Source organism: Prionailurus bengalensis, chromosome B1 (assembly GCF_016509475.1).
Source record: "Prionailurus bengalensis isolate Pbe53 chromosome B1, Fcat_Pben_1.1_paternal_pri, whole genome shotgun sequence".
NCBI lineage: Eukaryota > Metazoa > Chordata > Mammalia > Carnivora > Felidae > Prionailurus > Prionailurus bengalensis.
The window spans coordinates 85,130-91,318 of record NC_057344.1 but is presented as its reverse complement, the minus strand read 5'-3'; positions in this window follow the sequence as shown (position 1 = coordinate 91,318).

Genomic DNA, 6,189 nt, shown 5'->3' with positions numbered 1-6,189 from the left:
ATAACCTGAAGTCTGGAACTGTGACGTCTAGATTTAGTTTTCGTTTTCAGTTTTGTTTTGGCTGTTTGGAGTCTTTGTCGTTCCATACAAATTTTGGGATTATTTGTTCTGGGATTTCATTACATGTGCAGATTGTTTTGAGGAGTGTAGACATTTTAACAGTATTTTCTTCTTCCCATCCATGAACATGAAATGTATTTCCTTTTCTTTGTGTCCTCTTCCATTTCTTTCATCAGTATTTCATAGCCTTTAGAATACAGGTCTTTCACCTGTTTGGTTAGGTTTATTCTAGGTATCTTGGGGTATTTGGTGCACCTGTCAATGGGATTGATCCCTTACTTTCTCTTTCTGTTAATTCATTATTCGTCTACAGAAATGCAATAGATTTATGTACATTGATTTCTGTATATTGTGATTTGTCAAATTCATATATCAATTCTAGCAATTTTTAAGGGAGTCTTTCATGTTTTTTATAGAGAGCATCATGTCAGTTCCAAATAGCGAAAGTTCTACTTCTTCCTTGTCTATTTGGATGCCTCTTATTTCTTTTTGTTGTCTGATTGCTGTCGCTAGGACTTCTAGTACTATGTGGAATAACAGTGGTGAGAGGGATCATCCCTGTCTTGTCCCTGACCTTGGAGGAAAAACTTTCAATTTTTCCCCATTGAGGATGAGATTAGCTGTGGGTTTTTCCTAGATGACCTTTATATGTGCAGGTAGGCTGAGTCTCCATGTACTTTGCTGAGGGTTTTTATCATGAATGGATGTGACATTTTGTCAAATGTTTTCCTGCATCTGTTGAAAGCATCATATTGTTCTTATCCTTTCTTCTATTACTGTGGTGCATCATGTTGATTGATCTGTGAATGTGGAACCACCCTTGCAGCCCAGGAATATATCCCACTTGATTATGGTAAATGATTCTATTAATGTATTGTTGACTTTAATTTGAAGGTATTTTAATGAGAATTTGGGCATACATACTCATCACGCTATTGGCCTGAAGTTTTATTTAAAAAATTTATGGGGCGCCTGGGTGGCGCAGTCGGTTAAGCATCCGACTTCAGCCAGGTCACGATCTCGCGGTCCGGGAGTTCGAGCCCCGCGTCGGGCTCTGGGCGGATGGCTCAGAGCCTGGAGCCTGTTTCCGATTCTGTGTCTCCCTCTCTCTCTGCCCCTCTCCTGCTCATGCTCTGTCTCTCTCTGTCCCAAAAATAAATAAACGTTGAAAAAAAAATTAAAAAAAAATTTGTAACATATTTTTAAATGTTTATTTACTTAGAGTACATAAAAGTGAGGGAGAGGCAGAGAGGGAGAGAGAATCCTGGCCATGCTCCACACTGTCAATGCAGGTTCCAACGTGGGACTCGAACCCACGCACCGCAAGATAATGTCCTAATCTGAAATTAAGAGTTGGACAGTAAACCGACCAAGCCACACAGGCGCCGCTCCAGTTTTAGGTTTTAATGGAGGCTGTATCTGGTTTTGGTATCAGGGTAATGATGGCCTCATAAGATGAATTTGTAGGTTTTCCTTCTTTTTTATTTTTTGTAATAATTCGAGGAGAATACATATTACCTCTTCCTTAAATGGATGGTAGAATTCATCCGTGAAGCCATCTGGCCCTGAACTCTTGTGTTGGGGGGTAGATTTTTTTAATTACTAATTTGATTTCTTTCTTTTTTCAGATTTTATGTTTCTTTCTGTTTCAGTTTTGGTATTTTGTGTGTTTCTAGGAATTTGTCCATTTTTCTCAGTGTGTCCAATTTGTTGCATGTAATTGTTCATAATATTCTAACTGTATTTTTGTGGTGTTGACTGTTATTTCTCCTTTCTTACTTGTGATTTTATTTATTTGAGTCCTTTCTGTCTTCTTTGTGAAAAGTCTGCCTAGGAGGTATTCATGTTGATTACTGTTTTGAAAGAACCAGCCCCTGGTTTCATTGATTTGGCCTAGTGTCTTTTTGGTTTCTATATTCCTTATTTCTGCTTTAATCTCTATTATTTCCTTCCTTCTGCTGTTCTTTTTCTCATTCCTTTAGTTGTCAGTTAGGATAGTTTGAGATTTTTCTTGCTCCTTAAGGTAGGCTAGTATTGCTATATACTTCCATTGTAGACTGCTTTTGCCGCATTCCAAAGGTTTTTACCAGTGTATTTTCATTTTCATTTTCATTTTCATTTGTTTCAGTGTATTTTCTCATTGATTTCCTGTTTGACCCATTCATTTAGTAGCATGTTATTTAACCTCCCTTTATCTGTGGCTTCCCCCCCCCCCCCCTTTTTTTTCTGGTCGACTTCAAGTTTCCTAGCTTTGTGGTCAGAAATGATGCTTGTTCTGATCTCTCTTTGGGTACCTGTTGAGGCCTGATTTGTGACCTAGAATGTGATCAGTTCTGGAGAATGCCCCATGTGCGCTTGAAAAGAATGTGTGCTCTGCCATTTTAGTATGGAGTGTTCTGATATAAGCCAATCTGGTCTGGTGTGGCATGCAAAGCCATTGTTTCCTTGTTGATTTTCTGTTTACAGGTTCTGTCCATTGATGTGAGTGATGTGTTAAAGTCCTCTACTATCGTTATATTATTATAAATGAGTTCTTGTATGGTTGTTGTTGTTAAATGTTTTATATACTTGGTGATCGCATGTTGGGTGCATCAAAATTTAAAATCATTGGATATTCTTGTTTGGCTGTCCCCTTTAGTATGAGGGGATATCTTATTATGTCTTCCACTCTTGTTATAGCCTTATTTATTTATTTTTTAATATAAGTCTTAGTTGACATACAGTGCATTCTTGGATTTGGGAATAGAATTCGGTGATTCATCCCTTACATACAACACCCAGTACTCATCACAACAAGTGCTCTCCTTAATACTCGTCCCCCATCTAGTGCAGTGCTGACCCATATCCCTCCATCAACCTTCAGTTTTTTCTCTAACATTAGGAGACTCATATGGTTTGTTACCACTCTTCTCTTTCCTGCCCCCTTCCCTTGTTTTCATCTGTTTTCTTAAATTCCACGAGTGAAATCATATATTTGTCTTTCTCTGATTGACATATTTCACTTAGCATAATACATTCTAGCTCCATCCACATCGTTGCTAATGGTAAGATTTCATTCTTCTTGAAGCTGAGTTATATTTCATTGTATATGCATATGTATGTATGTATGTATATATGAACATACACATATGTACATACGTATACACACACACACACACACACACACACCCCACAACTTCTTTATACCTTCATCAGTTGATGGATACTTGGGCTTTCTCCGTAGTTTGGCTACTGTTGATAATGCTGCTATAAATATTGGATGTATGCAATTTCACTTTAGGTATTTACCCAAAGAGTACCAAAATAGAGTCTCAGTTTTAAAGTTTATTTTGCCTGATATAAGTATTGCTACTGGCTTTCTTTTGACATTATTGACATGATAAATGTTTCTTCATTTCCTCACTTTAAATCTGCAGGTGACTTAAGTCCAAATAAGGCTTTATAGGGAACATCTAGATAGGTCTTGTATTTTTGTTTGTTTCTTTGTTTTCTTTTCTTTTCTTTTCTTTTCTTTTCTTTTCTTTTCTTTTCTTTTCTTTTCTTTGGCCATTCTGACAACCTATCCAATGTCTTTTGATTGGAGCATTTAGTCCATGTACATTCAGAGTAATTATTGATAGGTATATATTTAGTGCCATTCTACTAGTTGCTTTGCCATTGTTTCTTGATGTTTTCTCTGATCCTTTCTTGTCTGTAACACTTTTGGTCTTTCATTTCCACTCAAAGAGTCTGATTTAAATATTCATTTTCTTTTGACTGGTAGTACATTTCTTTACTTATTTTTAATATTTCTTCTTTTTTAAATTTAAGCCCAAGTTACCTTAAACTGGAATATTAGTTACTTTAAAGTGGAATAAAGTTTCAGGAGTAGAATTTAGTGATTCAAAATATACGCAGTACTCATCCTAAGTGATCCCCCTAAATGCCCATCACCCATTTAGCCCATACCCCTATTCAGTAACCCTCCAGGATCCCTGAGTTTCTCCTCTGTTTTTAAGAGTCTCTTATCATTTGACTCCTTCTGTTTGTATCTTATTTTTGCTTTCCTTTCACTACGGTCATCAGTTTTATTAAATTCCACATATGAGAGAAATCATATGATGTGTTTCTTTCTCTAACATATTTTGCTTAGCATAATAAAGTCCGGTTCCATCCACGCTGTTGCAAATAGCAAGATTTCACTCTTTTTAATCACCAAGTAATATTCCCTTGTAAAAATATACCACATCTTCTTTATCCATTCATCAGTCAATGGTCATTTGGGCTCTTTGCATAATTTAGCTATTGTTGATAATGCTGCTATAAACATTGGAGTGCATGTGCCACTTTGAGTCAGCGTTAGTGTATCCTTTGGAAAAATACTTAGTAGTGCAATTGCTGGGTCCTAGTGTAGTTCTACTTTTGTTTTTTTTTGTGACAAATCTCCATACTAGTTTCAAGAGTGGCTACACGACTGCATTCCCACTAGCATTGCAAAAGCGTTCCCTTTCTCTGCATCTTTTCCAACATCTGTCATTTCCTGAGATGTTAATTTTAGCCATTCTGATAGGTGTGAGGGGTTATTTCATTGTGGTTTTTATTTGTATTTCAGTGATGACTAGTGAGATTGAGCATCTTTTCACGTGTGACCAATCTGGATATCATCGTTGTTAAAGTGTCTCTTCATGTCTTTTGCCCATTTCTTCACTGGATTATTTGGTTTTTGGGTGTTGAGTATGATAAGTTCTTAATAGATTTTGGGTACTAACCCTTTATCTGATATGTTACCTGAAAATATCTTCTCCCATTTCATTTAGTTGCCTTTTAGTTTTGCTGATTGTGTCCCGTGCTGTGCAGAAGCTTTTTATCTTGAGGTCCCAATAGTTCATTTTGGTTTTTATTGCCCTTGCTTCTGAAGACATGACAATCAAGAAGTTGCTGCAGCCAGGATCAAGGAGGTAGATTGCATCTTTTCTCCTCTAGGATTTTGATGGCTCCTGTCTTACATTTAGATCTTTCATTCATTTTGAGAGGTGTATGTGTGTGTGTGCGTGTGCATGTTTGTGTGTGTGTGCGCGTGCGTGGTTTAAGAACATAATCCAGGTTCATTCATCTCACTGTCCAGTTTTCCCAGTACCATTTGCTGAAGAGACTCTTTTTTTCCATTGGATATTTTTTCCGGCGTTGTCAGAGATTACTCAGCCATATGTTTGAGGGTCAATTTCTGGGTTCCCTATTCCATTCCATTGATGTCTGTGTCTGTTTTTGTGCCTGTACCATACTGTTTTGATAATTGCAGCTTCTAATACACTATAAAGTCCAGAATTGTAATGTCTCCAACTTTGTTTTTCTTTTTCAACATGACTTTGGCTATTTGAGGTCTTTTCTGGTTCCTTACAAATTTTAGGGTTGCTTGTTCTAGCTCTGTGAAGAATGCTGGTGTTATTTTGATAGGAATTGCATTGAATGTGTTGATTGCTTTGGTTAGTATTGACATTTTAACAATATTTCTTCTTCTAATCCATGAACATGGAATGTTTCTCCATTTCTTTGTGTTTCTTCAATTTCTTTCATAGACGTTGTATGGTTTGTTCCTTTATTTTTTTTTAATGTTTATTTTTGAGAGAGAGAGAGAGAAAGAGAGAGCACATGAGCAGGGGAGGGGCAGAGAGAGAGAGAGAGAGAGACTCTGAAGCAGGCTCCAGGCTCTGAGCTGTCAGCACAGAGCCCATCGTGGGACTCCATCCCACAAATGCGGGATCATGACCTGAGCCGAAATCAGTGCTTAACCGACTCAGCCACCCAGACACCCCTCTATTGTTTTAAGTGTACTGCTCTTTTACCTTTTTGGTTATGCTTATCCCTGGGTATTTTATGATTTTCAGTGCAGTTGTAAATGAGATCAATTCCTTGATTTCTCTTTCTGCTGATTCATTATTGGTGTATAGAAGTGCAATCAACTTCTGTATATTGATTTTATATCCTGAGACTTTCCTGAATTCCTGTATCAGTACTAGCAGTTTTTCAGTGGAGTCTTTTGTATTTTCCATGGAAAGTATCATGTCTGCGAAGAGGGAAAGGTTGACTCCTCCTTGCCAATTTGGACACCTTGTATTTCTTTTTGTTGTCTGATTGCTGGGGTTAGGACTT